The following is a 25,369-nucleotide window of genomic DNA, read 5'->3' as shown; positions in this document are numbered from 1 at the left end:
AAATTCGAATTTGTTCTTTTTCCATTCCAATTTTAAGAACATTTTACCGAGCAAATTATCATAACGTGGAAGAGTAAATTATCAAATTATCATAACGTGAAACCGTAACATGGGCGAGCAAATGAACATAGGAAATTGGCGAGAAATTCATAATCCATCTTACTACTATTATAAAGGGTGTCTCAAAATTAACGCAAGATTTGAACTTGCCGTCATTTTTGCAATAAATTGTGGGCAATCTTGAAAAAAGAACAATTTGGCAGCTCAGGGTCTAGTGTTATTACAAATGGAGCGTTTTCGATTCTATAATGCGTTTTCATTATCGAACAATTATTTGAAAAATAATGAAAGTTTGGGCGGGTCAAGCAGTTTACTGTTATTGGCGCTCGATATCGCAATTAGGTAATGCGCAGGTGGTTGTGGGATTGCTGACATAGACGTTTGACTTCAAATAACTCCATAGGGAGAAGTCTAATGATGTAAAATCACACGATCTAGGGTACAATTCATATCACCGAAACGAGAGAGTACACGAACAGGAAATTCCTTATGCAGTGATTGAACTGTTTCGCTGTCTGTATAATAGCATAACACTCCATTTTTACTAATGCTAAACTCCCAGCTGTCAAATTGTTCTTTTTCTGTGGCTGCCAACGATTCACAGCAAAAATTGTGGCAAATTCAAATCTTGCGTTAATTTTGGGACACCCTTTATATGCGAAAGTTTGTCTGTATGAATGTATGGATGTTTGTTACTCTTTCAGGCAAAAACTACTGAATGAATTTTGATGGAACTTTACAATAATATAGATTATGCATCAGAATAACACATAAGGCAGTTTTCGTCCCGTTATGGGGGACAAAACCCCCTTCGGGGGGCAATAAAACACAATTTTCGTATACATTTTCTAATATGGGGATGAAAAAATACTTGTACATATTAGCATTATATATCCATTGAAAGCTCTTGATTTTTCTGCTGAAGATGGCACCTGTTCGAAATTTCTAAGTAGAATAAAGACGAATAAAAAACAATTATGAGCTTTTTAGTTCCATGTTCGAAGGCTTTCCTCAACTCAATACAATATTTAGTGTATCATCTCAACTCCCTGTCGATAGCGACTATTGTTGTATTGTTGACTTTCTTTGCTTTTCGTGAATGTTCAAGGCTTTTCTCAAGTCAAATCATAAAGTAAGACTTCTGCACAAGATTGTTAAATAATACGTGGATTTTTGTCTGATTATTTTCCATTTTGATGCAACTTTGAGGCAATTAATGAAATTTTTTATTTATTTATTTGTGTTGACAAGGTATTTAATCGATCAACAGGAATCTATCCAAACTTTTTTTGTGGAATCATTTCAATAGCTAAGGCATTTGGCATTTTTTTCAACTGTCGCTGTTTTTGAAGCTAAAGACTACGCAATACTGTTTCTCGGTTTTCACCATGTAACCAAATATCGCCATTTCTTTAACATTTCTTTCTTTAAATTTGTTAACACGTAAAATAATTCGCCAACTAAAGTAAGCAAATCCATAAACAGCACAAAAACTTCATTAATTTGTCTTTGCACACAATTTCAAACAATTGCCAAATTTTTCTGTTTATTGGAAATATTTTGGGTAGCATCATTTTATAATCACAAGAAATATCTCTGTATTTGGCGACTCTATCGCTTCGATGAAAATTAGTAACACACAGTTTAACAAACTAGGGAGGAGGAGCCTCATTTAAGGTATCCCAAAACGATTAACGTAAATTTAATAACATTTTAAATCGTGGTAAGGGATTACAGGCAGCTACACTTTTTAAAAGTTTGTACTTCAATAGCAATATAGAAAAGGTTTTAGGCTATGTTAAAAAAGACAAATAAAAGATAAATATTTTTAAACAAGTGAAGTTTAGTTTCATATTTTGGAAATTCCTCAAATTTGTACATATTTAAATATTGTTTTTTCGTTTCTAAAAGAGTACTATTTTGTGCTTCATACTTATTGCCATTTCACTTTTATTGGTAAGAAAGAAGTTCTATTTTTAATCACGTCGAAGCGGTGTGTTTTAAGCGGTGTGTTTACAGCAGAGAACGAATAAAAGTAGCGATTGTTTCTCATAATTGTTACGGACCCAGGCAATGTCGGGTATTTTTGCTACGTACAATTATCTGGTAACTAAATAAAGTTATGAAATAGTCTGCCCCCTACCCCCAGTTACCGTCGAAGAAAAATTTTCGCCAGAAACTGCCAAATACATGCAAAACATTTTCTTTATAGCATCTTCTGTTCAGAATTAAAAATCATATCTTATGAAAATAGATTAACCAAACATTTTACGCTGTTTCATAAACTTGGCAAGTCTCTGCCAAATGTACGGTATTGTGGTCCTTCGGCGATGAATAATGGATTAGGATTTGTTATTTTGCATTTTAACGTTGCTTTTAAATGCAAGAAATGTATAATGAAATTAAACAAAATGACATTTTTAAAACTTATTTGATAGGCAGAGTTATGATAACGTATTCGGGACGAGTGTTCAAAAATTTTGGCGCTACAGCCATTACAAAAGTTACATTAAAATGTAAAAATTCCGCCAAATTAATTTTGGTAAAAAGATCATTAAGTACTTTGAGGTGTTGAAGTTAAAATTAATCCGCCAAGTTAGTGAAACACTCTTAAATAACATTAAAACTAATATTAAAATGTAAATTAATCCACTAAATCCATTTTTTTTCCAGTCTTACCAGGCGACTACTTTAGTGCATTGGCGAATTATTTAAAACTTTTATGAAACTTTTCTTTTTTCTTTTTTGTGTGTGTATTTTTAAGGGTTAATGATGCTAATTAGGATTTTGGGGAATTAATGTCCCTATTTTTAATGTCGACAATGGAGAATATTGTTCTTTCTTTTTTTTTTCTTTTTTTTATTTTTGTTTTTTATTTGTTTTTTATCCTATGAGACCTGTACTGATGAAGATTTTTGGAAATAATCATAACTGAGATCATCAGAGGGAAATGTTATTTGAAAACGCTGATACAGGCCATTCTAATAGACTTTTGGAATTTTTTCTCTTTGCGAAATGAGAAGTTTTTTGTACTATTATCCTCATTTAAATGGGAACTTAAAAAAAAAAAAAAAACTGTAGTGCTTACTCTGAATTTAATGGTATTTTTACTCTGAACGTTTTCGTACTGTAATCAAGGCTGTTTACGTTATTTAGAAACGGTTGATTTTGTTCTGGTGGGGATTTTAAAGGCTTGATGTTCTGACTCTAAAAGGTCATTATTAGAATCAGGATTTGTAGTGATTGTTGACCCTATTTTGGGACGATTTCTGCGGTAAGAAGCTATACAATAATTTAGATAGCCAGTGTAGCGCTGGATATTATTTGACAGAGATCGGGCTTATAAGGGAAATGTTTCACTTTATTTAAAAATAGTTGACTTCACTTGAATTTTATTTTTTTAGAACTATCCAAACTAACTTCTTTACAACTCCTGAACGTTTTTGTGACTTATTTTGTGTTATTTTTTGGGTGTCTTCCCAGTTTCGCCATTATTTCATTTGCCATCCTTCCCCCTGATTTACAGTTTTAATCATACTTTTTGATACATTTAAAGGGGCAGGCAATTTTAAATGTCAGCGAAACTGGAGACAAACCATTATTTGGTAACTATTTGACCTCTCCCTGTGCTGACCATTAACTTGAATCGATTGAAAAAAAACTACATCAACGAGAGCGAAGCCGCATATAAAAGCTAGTATATCATATTTGTCTTGTTTTTACAAAATACATACTTTTTGGTGAGTTTGAAAACTAAAGTTGGGGAAAACCTAACCTGGCAGCGTCGTAATGCTGTGAATAGGATTTGCGTAGCCTTCACCATGATGCCAGGTTAGATTGGCCCCAACTATAAAATAGCTTTCATTTTCCGGGAAAAAGTTTTATCTTGCAAAATATATGAGGGAGGTTCACAGGTTCAAGTTGTTTGCATGTGCCCCCCCCCCTCCTGTATTTAGTATATCTTTAATGTACACCAATTTAATAAAGTCCCCTCAACCTACAGCTACAACCACCAATCATTCAACTATAATTCTAGAAAACAGTGGTAGTTTTATTTCCTACAATAATAATTTTCATTCCTTTTAGAAGAAATTTTCTCAAAATTAGACACTCACACATCTGTTTATCAGCTTTCACGCATATAGCTGTTCTTGTTACCACTTAATAACAGGTTTTACCTATTTTAGACTTTAAAGTGTGTAGAACATGGCAGACACAGGGTGTTTCAGTTTAACCTAGTCCTAGATGCATACTTGCAATTGCAAAAATGTTCAAAATCAGATGCAGAGTCAAGATATTGCAAATTTGAAGTAAAAATAAAAATTAGTCAAAAGTACAAAATGTAATTTTTATAGTTAACCTAGATCCCCTAACTTATGTTTTAGGAAACCAACTTATGTCTGAGGATTATCATTGTTTGGTCCTGATAGAGTGTGGGGTTGTAAAAGGTGACATGAAAACTGCCTACTTAAGGAGGAATAGGAAGAGACGGCCTTATTGAAGGGCAATTCCACGGTGTCGGACGTAGAATTTGCACAAAATGTACTAATAAAGGTTCATATTTTTCAGAGTTAAAATGGATGAACTGAGCCAATTTTTTTTCTTAATACTTTTGTATGTAGGAACACTATAAAAACTTATAGAATTTCTGAAAAAAAATTCAAACTATAAATATTAAAAATAAAAAACCTCATGGTGTCGGACGTAGATGAAAGGGGAATTGAAAATTGACGTACGTTGAAAAAACCCAAGTTTTAGCTTAATGAACTGTTTTCAGATTTTTTGACTATTTGAATGTTGAAAAGTAAAGCTGAAAAATGAATAATTTTTCCTTTTTCACCAAATTAATTCAGGGATAAATAGCACAATTTTTTTTCCCTTGGTGTCGGACGTAGAATAGTTGGTGTCGCACGTAGAATGTGCAAAGCAGACAACATCCGACATGAAATAAACATCTTAAAAAGCTGTTTAACTCTTAATTTGTTTATGGAATTATATATTATGGTATTTTAAAGCATAAAAAAGGGGAAAATATGCATAACAAGAGTCGGAGCAGAATTTTTCACCGGGCTCCATTTTTTGTGAAAAATCAAACAATTTTGTGAAAATTTAAATAATTTGAAACTAAAAATGTTATGCAAAAAGAATGTAGGGAGGGGGGGTTATGGCCTAAGTTATGTCATAGAACTTGTTTACAAGGAATGTTTTTCAAGACATTTCTTTGTTTTTCTGACAAAATATTATTCTTCTGGGTGTTCTTGAAGGATTTGGGGGGGGGGGAGCAAGGGGGATCTTATTGCTTTTGGGGAGATGGACACCCCTAATGTATCAATATCTGTATACCATTCCAGGAAATTTGTATTTTAAGTCTTCACTCATAAAATAAGGAAAATACTGTAACGAGAACAAGAGAGATTAGACGCATTTTGTCAAGTTTTTTTTTTTTTTTTTAATTTTTTTTTTTATGTGAACAACAAAAAAAACTCAATCTTTAGGGTGAAAAGAAATGAAGATTGATTTGTAGAATTTTAATGAAGAAAAATCTAACTTATTAACAAATAAGAAATTTGGATGTTGGTTACAAATTGTTGAAAACGAAACTGAGCATTTCTAGGCGCAAACAGGGGTTGTTGTGAGTTCACCAAAAATACCTGAGAGTTTTTAAGTGAAAACTGGGGAAGGGAGGAGTGTTATTTTTGAACTGAGAACTCTAATGCTTCTTAAATATTCAAAATTTTATACATAGCTACTTTAATCACTATTGATAAACATATGAGACTCATTTCTTATCTTCAGATATTTTCCCCAGTCAAAATATTGTGTAGATGTTCTGTAAATTTATGTTATGTAAAATATAAATACATAATTAAGCATGAATAGCATGTGTGAATTATTTAATTTAGCCAGGAATTTTCGTATGCTTATGAACCTAGTTTCAGTTAGGAAAATATTGGTGTCGGACGTAGAAATTTTTCTGACCATTTATTTAAGCATAACTAGTTTTTTGAAATTTAATTTAAATGATTATTTTTAATTGCATATAAAATCTTTATTTGCAGACAAAATATTTTGTAAAAATCTCCTCTCAGTTTTACATAATATAAACTTTCAGCCAATTTGGTGTCGGACGTAGAATTACAAAAATGCCTTATATGAAAAAATCCCTAAAAATTAAGTTTTGCAGTTAAAGTGCAATTTTTTTTGTATATAACTCTTCTAGAGAGTTCTGAGAAGCATATTTTAGAGAGAATATTTGAAAAATGTAATAATGTAAGTATCAAACGGCCATTCTTAAGTCGTATAAAAAAAGTTACTCGTAAGAACATGATCATAACAACCTGATTTGAAGCCTCAGAACTCTAATTAATTTTGCTTTTGTTGCATATTTTTGTTATTTCCATACACTTCAGATAATTACCTTTCCATTGATACCAAAATTGTGAGAAAAAGATTATTTTAAAATTCTGCCACCTTTTCCCCCTTTCTGTGGAATTGCCCTGAAGTTTTCTAAACTACCTTACCGATTGACCAAAAAACATATAGAACGATTTCGTAATTGTGTTCAATTTTAAATTACTTTTAACATGATAAGTTAGAAAACAAAGTTACACCTAAATTTGTATAAATGAAGTGATATTTTCACAAAACTTTTATTGAGTCTAAATACATTGTAAATTTTTATAAAAAGTGCACAAGAGTGGCAACTCTTTTTTTTTTTTTTTTTTTTTGTGCCCGTTTTCCCAGCTTTAAAACTGAGTATAGTATTTCTGTGTAGAACAGTTCTCGACTCGTACCTTTCTCAAGGATCTATCCTCCCTGTATCTTAAATTAACTGTTGGGATAAAATATAACAGGCATTTTGTAGCAGGTTTAAGTATCTTTTTCATATATTTCTACTCCATACCTAAAGGAAGTGCCTTCAATTCACCAAATCTTTTGAACTCTAAACTGGATAAACGTTTTCTTCCTCTATAACGTACCTACCATCACCTTGAAGTAGATTGAGAGCAAGCAAAAGAAACATAATCCATTTTCAGGAGTTTAAAAAGGTTTTGACTACATAGTTCCATTATTTTAATCCTATCATTAGCATAAAAGAATATATTCTACATCTAAAACTGTTATTCTATATAATATTATAAAAAAATGTTTTTCAAAACATAAGTACGGTACAACGGACATATTTCAGATTTTGAGTGGTTTTGGCAAAACGAATGCTCTTTTCCACCAGCATTAAAAGTTCAACTGCAGACCTTTTAGTTTTCCAGACAGGTGTTTGCATTTATGTTATGGTAAATATTACAATAATAACTACCGATAAAGTAACTGTCACTGAAACGATACTTGAATAGCTCTGTTTTCAGCAAATTTAAATGAAAACTTCGTAAAAAACATATTATAATAATCTTGAAGAACTTGACAAATAATAATTAAAAATAAATTGTGTAAAAGTACGACAGGTTTAACATTCATTAAGCACAGTGCATAGCTCCATATTCATAAAATCAGAGTTAAAAAGAAGTTTTTTTGGCAGAAACATTAAATTCACTTCAAGAAATTCTCGATGATCATCTTTTGAGTGGAAGTCATACAGAAATTATTCCGCAAATGTTATGTTTTCATCTTCTATATTGGCTATGTTCCCTTACTATTGAGCCTAGTATTGTGTCTATACTTATCAATGATTTCCAAGTAGGCCTAGAACCGTATGAAGAAAGGTACTTCTGGAGCAAAAGATAACCCCATGCATTTAATAAAAATGGCCCCAAAAATTATTTCTAGAATGTGGGGTTGACTTTTCAGAAATAGCAACTTCCCCATTCTTTTCTTCCTGTAAAACAGGCGCTATATTCCATTTCACAGTATTGATGCGGTCTAACTATAAATTTTGATAATCATAAATTCAGGATCATGTTACCCATGTCGGGAAATTTCTGAAGTACAAAAGCCCTTTCTCGATAGTATGCCGAGGGCCGATTTTCCTGTAGATTTCCCGCACGTTGAACGATATAAAAAAGGGCCATTTTGCCCCTTCTCCACCGTTTGTCACTTAGTTCGTAAAAAGCCTTCAAGTTGCATTGACGAAATAATGCAACATCAGCAAATAACTGCAGTAACCTGGAGAATTGTCCCGAAAAATCAGGCTCAAAGCAATGTTACGAATCACAAGGAAGCTGCAATACACCACAACAACATACAACTCGGAACTGGTTTAGAATAAAGTCCCAGATAATTGGGACATTACACAATAGTTTACATGAAAATAAAACTACAGTATAGCCTCTATTATTTGGTAAACATTTGTCCCCTATAAAATATAAATATGTCTAATCTACACAGATAATTTGAAATTCTGGAGGCAAGAACGTTGCTAAGTAAATGATACAATCTATCAAGCACCACTGCAACTGGACTACAATGATAAAGTGTTTGGATGCCTGTGCTTTATTCAACTAACACACGTATTTGAACCAGAAGACAGTAGACCAATTCTTTGTTAAGAAGTTTTGCGAAAAATTGTATATCTACTAAAACTCTAAGCGTACTTTTGTTACAAAATAAGTTTTTTGCCATAATGAGCGGCAAGGGATTTTAAGGATTTTTTTTTTTTTGCTTACTTCATACAACTCGGATCATCCGGATTTTTGCTCAACCTTATTGTCTTTCGTAAGAGGAATTTCGGAAAAACAGAAGTTGTAAAAGTTGTTCCTGTGTTGAAATAAGGTCTCTAATCTAACTTAACAACATCATCAGCAGACATAATGAAAAATTTTTCACGAGTGTGAAGCTATGGTTCATCGTTATCTTTATATTCATTTGTAATTGATGTAATGACCAATTTTATTTGTTTACCTGGAGGTTTATTGGAGGTTTTTTTTTTCAGTCACTAATTCCAGTTCCACCAGGATGGCTGAATCTGTGCGTTAAAGGAGTACGCATTTTTTTTTTTTTTTTTGCAGCAATGCCACCTAGATGAAAATACGTCAGGTTCTTTCTGTGAGCTGCTACAAGTGGACGTGCCCATCGTTACGTAAAATATGTTTTGTGCTGTAAAGAATAAATGTTGTGTACGTGTCATCTGGTCACGATTCATTTTGAGCCATTCATTCTGCAACGACTCGGAACAGTAGTAAAACACCTCTTGTCAACTGCGACAAATTCTACACACAAGCCCACACAAACACACTCACACAATATGTATGTATGGAATGATTTTCAATTTTTTTTATGACAAGTACTTACCTGAAAGTACAAGTACAGTCACTCAAATAATAACGAACAAAATGTCATTGCATGGTGTTTGATAACTGAATTGATTCCTATTTTTCACTAAAAATAAATCCGGTGAATTATATTTTTGGCATTATTCCCCCACCCCCCGCCCTCCAAATATACTCAAAAAACAAGTATGTCGTGGCCATCACGAAACTTTCTTCTATATTTTTCTTTATGAATGCTTGACGAGAAAGCATTGAATCAGCACCTAGACCAAATTTTGTTTGACTTCTTAGGGAGTGCTCAAAAAACTAATGGGTACAAGTTCAACCGCTCGATTTCACGTGTGTTCCTTTTACAAGAGTCGACACTTTTTTTTTTTTTTTTTTTGCTGCCTATGTAGGCTTGTTATAAAGAAATTGGATAATTTACTGAATTGAAGGAAGAACCTCAGTGAATAGCTCAAAGCCGATGAAGTTTCGACATCATTGCCGAAGATTGACCAAACTAATCACGCAAATATAGTTGCTTTTTTTTCCATTAACAGAACATTGTAAAATTGCTATTTTTATGTACACAGTTTCAACAGTACATTAACCATGAAATATATTCAGTCAAATGTTTTTTTATACAAGATGTTAATGCCCCCCCCCCCCCCAATTCTTTTCTGCACCAAAATTACTTCTCTGCAACAGACATGCTGGGGGTCTGTTCATTCATAATGCATTACAAAAACTCAATAATACTATAAGGAAAAGTGGGTAATGCTATAGAACCGGTTGAAAAAAAATGCTGTCAAGAGAAGATGATTATTGAGAATTTCTTGAACTGAAATTAATAGAATAATGTGTACCTAGTACTATGGACTATACTCAATATTTCAAAAGATTTGGAATATTAGCGGAACCTTGGGTTTCTATACTGCACTATTTAGTGATTTTATATTTAACGAGACATAAATTTATATGAGAAATTTTATTTGAAAATGGGAATAAAAATAGTTTGGACCATAGTCATCCTTATATAAATAATAGCCGATGATCGAGTAACCCGCGTGTTTCAACAATGAAACCTACATGATAATGTGTTTTGGTAATGTTTAACATGCAGGGAAAGACTTTATCGTGACAAGGCTAAACTGGATCCGGTATCTTAAACTGTTTTACGGGGGTAAGACAGTAGTAATCATTTCAAGAGAATAAAGAAACGAAAAACATGTAACGCTATCTGCAGGAGTTTTGTGTCTATCAACTATCAAAATATCACCCAAACAGGCATTAATTTAGTTCAAATGTTGATTTAAAATTTTAGTTCTTTTTTTTGCGTTTAATTATTTTTTTAATTAGTTTTTTTTCCTTACAGTTGTGACATGATTGAAAAAACTGTGTGTGTGTGTGTGTGCGTGCGTTTTTTTTTAATCTATGACGTTTGTTCTATGCGTTTTTGGTACCCTTTGTAGAAAAAAACAGGAATTAAAAAAAGAGAGTTACGTCAGAAGCGTTCTCCATTATTTACAGTTGAATTGTTAAATATTTCTTTTTTGATTAGGGAGCAAAAAAGAAAAAACTTTAAAAAAGTGTCATGGTTATGACGAGATGTTATGGTTGTAACGGTCTTTACAAAGTAGGAGTGTCATATAAGGTGATGAATGACGACAGAACTAATAACAAAAATTATTATGCAGTTTTCGATTTAGTTGGTAAAAAAATGCGTAAAATATAGTTAATTACATTTGAGTTTAAAATGTAGTAGAAATTAAAACTTTTGTTTTGAAAGATTAAACTCGGGCGTTTAGCATATGGACTAGTCAACGCATCACAGGGACTTTTAAGTACAAAATCCCTCTGCAAAATTCTATCTCCATCTCTTTTTTGAACAAAACACAGTTTTAATACATAACTAGCATTCCCGTACCCGGCATTGCTCGGGGTAATGGAATTAGCAGGGGTTAACAGTGCTTGGTGCACCTAGTTTCGAAAATTCCCTATAATAATTACTTTATTACCTATATTTTTTTTCTAATTTTGGGAGGATCCCGGGGCCCCTGGACTCCTTATATATATGCCCTTGTCCTAAACCGATCTTTAACTGTTATTAACGATCCTTTTAAAGTATAGATTGTCTTTGCAAACACAGGCCATCCACATTTTATTGTTATACCTATGTTTAAGCAAGAACTTCTTTGTATACAACATTTTTAGTTTTTTTTTTCTGGTGCTAAAATTATTAAGCTGCTTGATGAACTGACTTTGGAGCCAGCTACATAACATTGACCGTGTGAAAAAAGTCTTCTCTTAAATCGATCACTGCTAATTTTAATGTCTATCCTTGTGACTTACTAACGGTTATTGCAAAGCAAACTTTTATAGGAAACTGCACGCTTCTAAATTCAAAAGGATAGTCCGCCTGTGATGATGTTCTTAAAAACTTCGTTTCTAGTTTTGAAAAAAAATGAAAGCAAACGACAGAAACATTATTATTTGACTTGAGAAAAGCCTCGAATAATCACGCGAGAAACAAAAACAATATCAAAATTAAAATTTGCTATCGACCAAAAGTTGAGATGAAGTACTGAATAATGATTTGAATGGAGGAAAGCCTCCGAAAATAAGGGATTTAAATTTCAATTACGGGTTTTAATTTCACAGAAATTAAGGGGGTTTTAATTAATTTCTCCCGAACTAATTGAGATTTCGAAAAATCCTTTCTTAGTGGTTACTTTTGTAATCATGCGGACATGCCTGCCAAATTTCAAGTCTGAAGCTTCAGCGATTTCGGCTGTGCGTTGATATATATATGTTAGCTCAGGGCATTGATTTTTATATATTAAGATTATCAAAAGATAAATAAATTTTTGCCTTGTTTGTCAAAATCTGACCGGACGTCAAGGAAACTCGCGCCACTCTCTTAAATTCAGGGTGCTTTATTTATTTATTTTATTTATTTATTTATTTTTCGATTTTCATTTCATATCGCAAAAACTACTCATTTGCGGTTAAAATAATTTATGTTGAATCAAAGAGCAAACAATTACCTTTAAGTTTGTATTTTTATTCTAGCTGTAAGAGGTGCGAAGATACTTGGGGGGGGGGGGGGGGGGGGTAGGGTTTTCAGAGTCCAAAAATTCACTTTTTTTTACGAATGTTGTTTTAGAAAATGGTCTGATTAAACTTATTAAAACCTTCTGTGCGTTATTATGTATGTTTTAAAGAATATTCTATAAATTTTTGATCAAAAAATATCGACAGACAAGCCGGTGACAGAGCTTTTCCCAGAGCACCTTTGGAGAAAGATGATTTGCGGGGTTCAATGTATTTTAGCTGGCATTTATCTGAAATCAAATTCCATTTGAATTTAGTTTAAGTATTAATTAATCCCCCCCCCCCCTACGTTTACAGATCTTTTTCTGTTTCACTCTCAAGGTTTGACGGCCGTTTGAAGCTAAAAAAAACTGCTATTTTTCAAGAAAAATTCAGCTTTTTTTAGTAAAAAACGCACTAAAATAAGCCTCAAGCTCAACGTAAAGGGGAGTTTTTTTATACGTAGAATGTGTGTACAAAATTTGAAATGGATCGGTCAGTTGGTTTTAAAATGGGAGTGAACACAGACTTTGAAAAAGAGGTTTTGAGAAAAACGCGTTTAAAGTTTTAAAAGCTGAAAGGCATCAATTCCAGCTCAGAAGACAGTCCCTGTAGCAGCTCTGACATCTTTAGCCTTTTCTTATTATTTATTTATAGTATGTTTAACTAACCCGAAATTTGATGAAAAATACCATCTGTAGGGGGTTATTTGGTGAAAATTACCTTCTGGAGGGATTTTTTGATAAAAAATACCTTTTAAATTTGCTTTTTTTTTTTCTTTTTTTTTTTTTTGGATAAAAAAATAACTTTTGAAGGGTTTTTCTTGATCAAAAGAGCCCTCTCATATGCTACTATATTAGAATTTGCATTTATGTCAAAACCAATGGCTCTGTGGGAGGGTGTTTTCACCACCGACACCCCCCCCCTCCCCATCTTTGCTACGGCACTGTATACCTGTCATCTCTAAACCTCTTTTAGTCGGAAAATTCGCGGGTATTCTTGTACGGGCGTAACAGTTTATCGACATGTTATCTTTGAGAAAGTGAGACAGTCGTTTTCGCGTCGCTATCGGTTGCGTAATAATGCTCACGGTCAGAACCCAATTTACAGAACTGAAAGCATAAACCTTAAGCAGGGCCCCCCACAACCTGCAGGAAAACTAAAATAACGCTCGGGGATTGGACATCACAGCAACATTGATGATGATTTTGATTGGTGGCGACTTTATAATCACTCATGATGAAACAATTGTCGGCAGTGTAAACAGTCCGAAATAGTTTAAATTTTTGCTGAGGGGACGATCTTAAAGTGAGAGATAGGTACGACCAGTCTAAAATCAGACCTCTTTAGTGTGTACCAAGGGCGCGATTTTAAGGGGGGCAAGTGGGGGATTAACCCCCCCCCCTTTGGAATTAGAACTTTCTTGCTTTTAGTTTTTTTTTCTTTGCAAAAATGTAAAAACATTTCTTCGTCAGAAATTAATGAATAAATTATTAAAGATGTCAAGTTTTAATAACTCTAATCCGTACTGAAATCAGTTTCTCTGAAGAAAATATCTGAGTCCCCCCCCCTCTTAAAAATTTTGTATATAGGCGCCCTTGATCCCTATTACAACTACAATAAAAAACTCTTTTTAAAGGTAATTTTTTGTTTATTAACTCAACATATATTTTTTTTACCCGCAATTAATTAAAGGTTTTGCGATATGAAACGAAAACCGAAAACACGATCGCCTACGCCCGTCATATTTGGACAAACAACAAGGCTTTCGCCTTGTTGTTTATCAAAATATTTTGCCTGACACATTCCTCTTATCATAATTATGTTATGAATGTTAAGTTTTATTCAAAAAAAAAAGAATTTGAATTTTAACATCTTGAATTCAAATTATGTTTTTCGAAATCACGAGTGTGTGTATGTAGGCGTGTATGTTTGTGTGTGAGGGGGGGGTATGTTCGTTTGTGGTATAGTGAGTATATGAATGTGTGTGTAGGCATGTGTGTTTGTGTCTGTGTGCTGGCGTAAGTGTGTGGGTAGTGGTGTGTATGAATGTGTTTGTGGGGGGTATGTGTATGGTATGTGTGGGGGGTATGTGTATGTGTGTGTAGGCATATGTGTTTCTGTCTGTGTGAAGGCATGAATGTGTGGGTACTTGTGTGTGTGTATGTGTAGGTGTCTGTATGTATGCGTGTGTATGTGTTTGTGTATGTGTGTTTAGGTGTATGTATGTGCATGTGTATGTGTGCGTATGTGTGCGTGTGTGTGTGTAATTGTGTATGTATGCGCGTGAGTGTAGGACATGGATGCAACCCGGCTTTCGCTACAGGAGCAGCATCGTGAGGAGCCGGTCGACGGTGATGGTGCGGAGGGTGGCGGTGGGAAAATAAAAGAATAGGATGCCAAAAATCAAGTGAGAACACTAAGCAATCGTGATTACTCAAAAAAAAAAAAATAAAATAAAAAAAAATAAAAAAATAAATAAATAAATAAAAAACACAGATGGAGGTAGAATTTTGCAGAGGGATTTTGTACTTAAAGGGGCTGTAATACGTTTACTTGTTTATCTTTTTGACAAACGATGATTTTAATCTTTCAAAGAAGAGGTTTAATTCCTGCCGAACTTAGAACTCCAATATGATTTACTGTGATGTCCTTTGGAAGCTAGTGGGATGATCCAGTTTTTAGTAGATTTTGACCGCTTGTAGTTCAAACGATTGTTTTTGAAAATGACATTTACACATTTTTGCGGAAATTCAACCTTGAGTGCTTCGAATGTTTCAAAGCTTGTAGCTCGCTGAAAAATGTAACTATCTCGATGAAAAAAATATCATTTTATAGGATTTTGTCTGCTTAGTTCTAATATGTTCTTATTTTGTTTGTAGACTTCGAAGGAATTTCAGAAATGTGCCTTAATCTTTTTGGCTCATATTTCTTCTTTCCTTCGTTACTCGGTTACGAATTAGACACGCTCTTCTAACACCCCCCTTCGTTTGGCAGATTAGATCAAACTCACGCCTTATATTAATAGATCATCGAATAGCAATAATCGACCAACAAAATCTTTAGAACATAAACAACGCTAACAGATGCAGAAGTTCATAATTTTTTTTTATAAAATTGAATATTAGCAGACCATAAATTTTAAATTTAATCTTATTTCATTTTCTTATCACGATGTTTTACCTTTTTATTTTAAAATAATATTAACTTTTAATTACAAACGATATTTTGCGTTTATTTTTAGCCTATTTTCCGTTTAAAGAAAAGTAAAATAAATAAAGACAGGAAAGATGGGTTCTTGTGTCATAAAAATGTCGTTAAGTACAAAAAAAAAGGGAAAAGAAGAGTGAAAACAAGTGATAAATTACTTTTCAATAAAAAAAAACCGCCTTCAAAAAATACCCAGTAACTAAAAAGCAAAAAATAACTGATTACACTTACATTCTATTTCTTACCCAAACATAGAAATGAAATTTATTTTACTATTCCGGTACAAAAATCAACTAAACTAAACACCGAATTATAAAATAAACACTGATTTAAATTACTATACGATGAATTACTTTTAAATACCTAACTAATTATGTACGATCTCTTAATTTTAAACCTTTTGAAGTCGGGGTCTCCTATAAACAACTACATAACGTAACTGACAACCCACCGAATCCTGAATTAAACACTAATTTAACTATACGCGAAATTAGTCTTTATAACTAAACCTGCTCAGTTACGTTAGGTAGTAGTTTATAAGAGGCCCCGACATCAAAAGGTTTAAAATTAAGAGATCATATATGATTAGTTAGGTATTTTGAATAATTCATCGTATAGTAATTTAAATCAGTATTTTATAATTCGGTGTTTAGTTTAGTTGATTTTTGTACTGGAATTGTAAAATAAATATCATTTCTATGTTTAGGTAGGAAATAGTGTAAGTGTAATCAGTTATTTTTTGCTTTTTAGTTACTGGCTATTTTTTGAAGGCGGTTTTTTTTTAATTTGAAAGTAATTTATTTTTTGCTTTTTAGTGGTGTAAATAACACGGCAAGCGTCTCGGGGACTTTCGACGACTGTGAAGAAAGGCTTTTTCAAATGCGTAACTAGGTACAAAAAAAATTATCTTCATCATTATTTCAACTTTATCAAAGTTTGCTTTCCGAAAGCAAATGCACATGTCACTAAAAAAAAAACGAAATAGCTTTAAGTTTAAATTTGTAAAATTGTAAATTTTAGAATTGTAATATTGTAAATTGTAATTTATGCTTTGCAATTAGTGTCATGTAACTCGTGATAAAAGTCGCATGTTTCTTCACATGGCCCCACTATAAATGAAGATTAAAAATTCCACTAGAATGAATTTTATGTTTGCTTCAGAGAATCCTATTACTCTTAACAACATATATTTTTAGTACTTTTCTTTTACTATAGGTAAAGAAAGTATAAACCTTTGTTTAATGGCCTTTAGTTATCAATGGGTTTTATATTTAATCGTTTGTGAGGGAAATTGCATGAAATTTAATGTTTTACCCTTAACTTTTTCCTTAAGAACAAATGAGGTAAATCAAAGATTTGGAACCTAAGTTAGACCATCCCTAAACAAAACCATCTCTGAACAAAAAAAAAAGCATAAAAACCGGTTCACTAAGTGAGACAATATACAAAGTTAATAAAGTGTAAATCGATTTAAATGTGAGTATGATATTTGAAGAGTTCCATCAATTTCATCAAACCTGAAATTGATTACCATTAGACCGCCGAGGAAGTATACCGTTTCAAACAAAAAAAGAATTTTCCTTATCGCTACAGGCAGGGGCACGCACAGAAATTTTGGAGCCAATCACAAATGACTTTTTCGGGCCCCTCTCCATATTGTTTACCCCTATATTTCACCCTTAGTTATAAAAATATTGAGCCCCCTTCAGGCTCGGGCCCGAGCCAACAGGTGTCCCCCCCCCCTGTGCACGCCCCGGGGTACAGGTGTCTTCGAGTATTTATGGAACATTGTACAAAGGAAAAACAAATCCGACGAGTTCAGAACCTCCTCCTGTTTTTTTCTTTTTTTTGAAGCCTGCTAATTAATATAACTCTAATTTCAAATTGAGCTGTCGGCATCGTGAAATAGTAAATCTAGAATATTGGTCAAACTTCAGAAATCATACACAGTTATAATGTATATTATTAAAGAATATAAAAAATAAATCGGGGGGATTGGTGTTCTGTATTCAATTCCCCCTCAATTGAACACTAAATATAATTGAAAACTGGAATAATAAATAAAGAACTTTATATTTTAGTGCCTAAATAAAGTTATTTGTTAGTAAATAAAATATCAAGGTAATTGATTTTAACTATTAAAGTAGCAAAATATATTTAATTTACTGCTTTGCTACGCAGTAATAAATATATTACTAACACCTATAATAAAAACTTAACAGGCGGCGCAGCGTTGTGAAAATTAATCATCGATGTGCCGCGAGAATAAAATATTGTTCAAGTGAAAGCCAAAACCTTAGGTGTGAAAATACACCGATCACAGCAAAACCACGTGACCGTGACGTATGAAATCTAAAGTTTCTTGGATTTCTCCGGAACCCTTTATCAGATCCAGACCAAATTACAATGGGACCATCAGGGAAGTATACCCTTCCAAACAAAAACAAAAAAAAATTCAAATCGGTCCGGTAGTGTTGGAATAATTCGAAAACTTACATAAAAAGCCGCAGTACGAAATCATAACCTCCTTTTTTGAGGTCGGTTAAAAAGTGTAGAAGAGTGTACCGTGTTATACAAGGGACGTTTGCATTAAAATCGCAAACGCATTCACTGCCACACTACCGACGCCACCAGCGGAATTTTCTTTTGGGAAAAGAGTGCCAAGCGTTAGTGACTGATGCTGCCACTGACTAAATTTCTGTAATAAATTAATGACCTAATTATTTGTATAAGTCCCTTTTATAAAATGATAAAATGGGACATTTGGGTGCTTCGAAGCTATCTTGTGTAAATGAAGTTATTTTCCTTTTCTAAAGCTTCTTAAAATAAAGCTAATACTTCGCAACCTTTTTACTTCCCTTTACAAAAAAAGGAAGTAAAAAAATTTTCACTCAAAAATCGGCCTTAATTTCCATTTTGCTCACCCCCGAATTAATTAATTTTATTTTTCGACCCGACCACACATGGATATATGCCTAGGAACGCAAAGACACCCGAAATATCCATTTTGACTATCTCCGAGTCAATTACAACGAGATTTCTCGTGACGTCTGAATGTATGCTCTGAACATGCACGTTATATCCGGAGAGTGGCGCAAAGCCGAAGATCGGCAATTTCCCTCCTAGGAAACCTGGCCTTAATCCTCCCTATCATGCTCGTTGCGTAAATTTTCCATGTTTTTGAACAACTGGGAAGGTTATGTTTTTGTTAGAAGATCACACCGTAACAAAAGTATTTTTCAAAGATCATGCGTTTTCCTCTCCAGCGGGACTACAAATTCGAAGCAACTGCTTTCAACTAGTTTTAGCTGTCTCGCGGAAAGCAAAAAAAATCATTTATTTATGAATTTCAACTTCCCCGCCAAAAAAAAAAAAAAATTGGAAAGTGGTTCTAAGGTTGAGAAACAGACTCTCAGTGTGTCCAGTTCTTATTTTTCTACTCTTCACGCAATTTTAGAAGTATTCTATCTTGTTTGTAGTGATTAGACGTCGGAAAGAATTATGGATTTCAAGGTATAATTCTTTTGTATTCAAACCGTTGTACAAAATGATGTACAGACAGAAAAAATAAACAGACGCTATTCATGGAATCTCTGAAAAAAAAGTGGTACATTTTCATGATTTTAGATTTCATAACTGAAACATATGCATATTCAAAATTAATATTCCGTACCACGTGCTTCTCATCCGTTTCTATATGTAATAACAGCGACAACTTCCATTTATAACTTATAGCAGAAATGAAGGAAATCACACCCAGAGCACCATGGGGAAATGAACCCACGACCAGTGGGCTAGAAACGCTCTTACTATTCACGATTCTCAATATTCTGCAATGATAGGTATTCAATTTAAAACAATTTATCGCCCGGATATATGGTGAAGTCTGACAAAACTTTGATCGCATGGAAAAGAATGTTAAACCAACAAAAAAGCAACACCATTTTTCTTGCAGACTATTGTCCGTTTTTCATGAGAAGGCACTTCGCCACACTTCCTCGAACGCAGAGTTCCATTTTACGCGGGGGGTGATCGGTACGCAATCCACGCGCTTCTAAAGGAGACAACCAGAGAGCCTTAATTTGCGCGCGCATTTTAATGTGCAAAAACGTCCTTTACAACACTTGCTTCACTTTTTTGTTATCATTTTAGTTATTCTTACATTTTAAAAACCGCTAATTTTACAACAAAATGCTATGATCCGAAATAGCTTCTGCCGAAAACAGCGAAATAGAATCATCGGATCCCACGAGACGAGGGAGGAATCGAGTTCCTTCGTGCTACAGAAAAATGAGGCATTTAATCACAAAAGTAACGAAATATATCAATTTAAAAATCACAAATATCACTTTTAAGTTGATGACTGTCATCTTTCACACGAAAGTTCAGGAAAAATCAGTAAGTCTAATTTCATTAAAAAATCAAGACATTTTCAAAATAAAAAAAAGCTGTAAAAGTCACGACAATCGTAATAAAATCAGGACAGCTGGATTTCCTACTAACTCCTAAGTATCAGTGAGAAGGGACTTTGAAACGCATTTCTCAGATTATTTCTGCGCAATTACGCTAAATGAATTGAAATGAAGATATCCGTAAATACCCCGCCAATTTGATGGTTCCTCAGTCGTGGATGCTTCTTAGCATTTGACGTGTGAATCTTCAAGATTTTCTTTTCGGTATGTAGTTTTCTTATGATAGATAGAAATGTTTAATGTTTGAAAATGTATAAATAAATAATAATTTAATTTTAAAAACACAGTAATCTCCAAAAACAAAAATGCATTGCCCGCCACTTGTTAAAACCACATTCGTTCTGAGCAGGGAGCGGAGTCAGAAGGAAAATGGCTGACTTGACACCTGGATTTTAAAACACCAGACTCCGACTCAGGCTATTTTATGTATTTCTTTTTTTTTTCATGTTACGTTGTATTAAACGTTTTGCGTTGAAAATAGGAACCGGTACATTTGTTTATCCCTGGACATTTCAATTTATTCAAAGTTAAAACTTCATCTTCCCTTGTGGGTTACAACCTATTCTGCGATTGTTGATTTTTTATCTTCCTTTTTCAATATTTTGTAAAACATTCATTTATAAGAAATAAGTGATTCTTTTCTGAAGGTACTAATAGTTAGATGACAATGTGTGTATTAGTAGTATTATTTTTTAAGCATAGGTAAGAATTCCTTTCTTTTTTCACAATATCACTCACTCATTCACGGTTGTTACGAATAACGGCTAATACGAGCTAATTCGTGGGTTTTTGACATTTCATATTAGCAGAGTTCAACTGTACTTATTTTATTTCATTTTTTTTTTGTGAGAATCGAGCTGATAGACATATAATACTCTTTAGATTTAAAAAAACATATATTTCATCGGATCTTTTGTATTTGCGCTCTCGCGCGTCAATACTTACGTGAATTTACTGAGCTCCCTCAGAAATTTCCTCCTGAGCTACGGGCCCCGACTTGCTTAAGGAATGCATTCCTTTTACTGTCTTATACTCGAGATCAATGTAAAAATATGTTATTTTTTTGTTTAAAAGAGATTACTAGAAAATGTTAGGTGAGAAAACAATTTGCTGACCGTCGCTATTAGTTAAAAAGAATGTTAAAAAATAAGCAAACTAGGAGACGTCGTAGCTGGCTATTACTTATTAATAGGCTTTTATACATGTATTAGAAAATAATTGTTCTGTTTGGAAGCTTAAGAGAATTGTATCATTATTCTTCTCATACCTTCATTATGTGTGAAGTTCACTACAAATAGGTTGGTGTTGTTTTTGAGACTGCGTAGAAGTAGGCAAGTGCCTATACTTGAGACTGTTTATCGTTTAGCATGTTTTCAATTTGAACCAAGTATTCTGTTTCTTGTAAGAGCCTTAGTACTCTACCCCATTGCAAAGTAAATGTGTTCAGATAGGTCCCTTAAAAATATGCATTGTGACTAGATAAGGTTCCTGCTCCTTAACATTTTGATTTTTTTTTTTTTTTTTTCATGTTGGCTGCTATAGTTTGTAGCTCTGAACACAAATTACTTTTTTTACTTTTTTCACAAAATTTATTTCACAACTAAAGATAAGTAAGGAATTGGAAAGGGTGCGGGGTGAATAATTAAAATGAAATTAAACTCTGCTTTGGATATGTCAAATTTTGCATCGTAAAAAATCCCGTAAGTAAATGGGTGACCTTGTGACTTTGTGTGTAACTTCGATTTAACGATACCCGATTTACCTATTTCCTTAATATAATGCTACATTTCACTGATTCGGATTTAACTACATTGAATGTCTTTGATCCTCGATTTAACGATTTCCTTGATTTAGCGATAACTTTTTCCAGTCCCTTGACATTCGTTAAATCAAAGGTATACTGTATTTTAAATATTATGCCACTTTTGTGCCTGCTATGAAGTTAGGAAAGATTGGATCGGGTGCCAGGGAAGTTCCGCTACGTATTTAATTATTACTTCTATTTCAAGCAGACTGTCATAGTTTCTACAGTTTTTGTCTAAAACATTGTGCGTTTTCAATCATGTAAAAAATCGAAATATAGCATTCTCTTTTAACGCTGTACAGATATTAGGTGGAAATTTTAACAAGTGCTGCTTGTTTTCACTGGAAGAAAATAGAGAAAAAATTAAAATTGTTTTACTTGTCAATAAAAGTACCACTATCAAAGATTAATAATCATTTTCTTAGTTACTAATTTTCTACGTATTTACTATTGCTGTTCAAAAAAGGGATTACGGTAGTAATTGTCCCCTTACCTCCTTCTCAGGATTTCGTCCCATGACAATTCTCACTAGTAAGATGTGACGGTCTTGTAACTTTGTAGATGTCTTTACAAGTGTATATCGTCTTAACTTTCATTCAAAACTTGAGTTACATTTTTAAATTATAACCGAGCATTTCACGGGATGTTAAAAGTGAGTCAAATCGGTTATCTCAGAAAGAGCATAAGTCCAATTGTTAAACTCTTCAGGAATCAATAACAAATGGTTATTTTAATTGAAAAATAACTAAACTCTAGACGAATTTTTTCGATATTATTACCACACCTAAATAATATTTCATTTCGTCGCTGACGTTAATTAATTTAAAAGAAAAATCGGCTTATGCCTGAAAGTATAGTTTGGAGTGATGAAAAAGTAAATAAAGTAAAACTGATTTGTTTTAAACTGATTCAAGACATTTAAAAATAATATAAAAAATTGAAGAAAATGATTACTGAATTCCGAATGCATTAAATCATTATTTGCGAATTGAATTCTTCTTGTATTTTTATGTGTCTAAAGTCTTTGTGAAATACAGAATCTGATGTAAAAAAGAAAAAGAAAAAACTTAACAAACTGAGAATTTATTTTAACCTATATATCTGTACCTCGGAGGGATACAACCATAGACTAATAATAAGAGTAGACCGAGCTTTCTCATTCTTGCTGATGAAGAAAATTGGTTCATAGATGTATCATGTGACTAGTGGAAGGGCTTGGCGAAGACTTTGGCAGCATGGTTGCTAGATGGCAGCATTATCTACAGTTTGGCACTCGACATGTATTTTAAGACAATGTGTTTTCATTAAAAAAAACTTCCAGGTGCAGAGATTGAACTGTTTTTCTTTTAGTTATGCATTATTTTGACATTAGTAATAGTTTTTGATCAGTTTTCGGTAACTTTTATTTCATTTGGAGCTGTCAGCGTTGGCGTGAACGAAATGGCGTAAACGTTTTGCGTTAACGCAAAAATGTACTAATCGGTATCTTAAATTGAAACTGTAGGTAAAAATCTTACCGTTTGCTGATTCTTCTTGGTCGCTTGCATCTGTTATTGCTTATAGAGTTATTGAAATTGACTAAAGAAAATGCACAATACTATCTAAACGAAAAACTCACTATATTAACAAAATATTTACGACTTAGAATAACAAATTTACAAATCGGACTCCATAAAAGATCATTCTTCCGTGTTCCATAAATTCTATTTATTTTATTTCGCGCTGGCATTGATCGTCTGCTACGATTAACACACGCTGTTGCTAGGATATCCACCAGTCACATGGTTTGGTTTATGAGCAGCAAAAGGGTTGCCATAGCTCGGTCTACTCTTATTATTAGTCTATGGATACAACAATTCCATTTTTTCTCAAAATGACAAACTACAGGCGATTTCGATTTTCACAAAAAAAAAAAAAAAATAATGATAATAATAATAATAAATAAAAAGGACCTATGGACCTATCCTAGAGTGTAACCAAGGCAAATTTTATCGGAAGCAATAACAATATGCCCACTTATATGAAAATAATTGAGCTTTCAACGTCGGGGGAGGGGGGGGGGGATCCCCGCTGTCCCCTTGACCCCCTTAATGAAGGACCTTCGGATAACGTAATAATGCTAGATTGAAGTTACTTGTGTTTGCTTCGATACGCAGAAAAATCTGGTATTTTTTTATTATCTTACAATATTCACATCGCGTCTCACTATTCTTTCATTCACGTTGAGAGCAGAAACGGCATCAGTCCGTTCTGTACTACGCAAAATTTGGGCCTCCTAAACAAAGCGTTTTCTTGAAAGAGGATTTCAATTCCCTTCCACAAAAGTTTGTTTTCTCTGCATAAAAATATTGTATATCCCAGTGAATTCCATTTTACGAAAAATATGACTCTTGCCCTTAATAAATTCAGTTCTAGTAATCATATTAAAAATAAAATTATTTTCTCCTGTTTTGTACCTTTGGTGCTCCAGTGGTCAATTACTAGTTAATCACCATACTGCCATGAGCAAGTAACTGCAATTTTTAATTTTTTTTCATCTATTGTACGTTAGCTTTATTGCAAATGCTTGTTTATTTGGTTTCCGGTGAATGAAAAGCGCGGGAAAAGTCTAATTTCAACGTTTACCCCATTGTAAGTATTCAATTCAAAGCGCTTTTCTTCAAATGTCACGAAAACGCATTTCCGCAGATACAGCCGTTTTCTTGCCCACGACAGAATCTTATTCTCTACTTGTCTGCTAATTACAATGGACTTTACTGGCTAACCTTCCTGTTCCAGTAACGAAACCATCTTTTATTGACACAATTTTCTAAAATTTAAAGTGGTTTTTTTTTAATTGATCAGAAAAACTTCTGAAGTTGTGCAACACTTACTTGGGCAGGTAAACAGCAGTATCGATAATTCGTTTTCGCAATTTTTCATCTGTTTTCCTATAAGTTTATTGAACTAAGTTGCTTTTTTTACTTTCACCGAAACAAAAAGCATGAGCAAAAAGTCAAGTTGCTAACATTTCACTCGTATTTGTAGGGAATCAAAAGTAAGTTACTTCAATTATCTCACTCATTTGCGATGATACCGTCTTTTACCTTCCCACCGCAGTAACAGTATAATTGGCGTGGTTTAACTTTCCTTCTTTTCTTTGCGAGAAATCACGCATCACAGGTGTGAATTTTACGACTCTTGGGTGTGAAACAGATTCGTTGTTTTAAAGTTGATTCAAGAAGCGTTTCATGGATATAATTTGGTTAAAACTTTTTATTTGAGAAACAGAAAAAAAAAATGAAGCAGACTGTTTCAATATATTTCGTGCGGGGAAGTGTCGCGTTCATAAATGATGCATTCAGTTCAAGACGGGGTAAATTCAGAGTGGAATTGATCAGTTACTAACTTTAGTTCCAAATGCCTCGTATATTATTTTTTGTTCTAAGTGCACAGCCTGAACCACCTCATTTTCCTTTTACGATCAAATTTGGCTACCTTACCTCCAGTATATTTCCTCTTGCGTGGTATTGAGTTTTTATAAATAT

The sequence above is a fragment of the Uloborus diversus genome, chromosome 2, assembly GCF_026930045.1.
Source record: "Uloborus diversus isolate 005 chromosome 2, Udiv.v.3.1, whole genome shotgun sequence".
Taxonomy (NCBI): Eukaryota; Metazoa; Arthropoda; class Arachnida; order Araneae; family Uloboridae; genus Uloborus; species Uloborus diversus.
Note: the sequence above shows the minus strand (reverse complement) of the source record.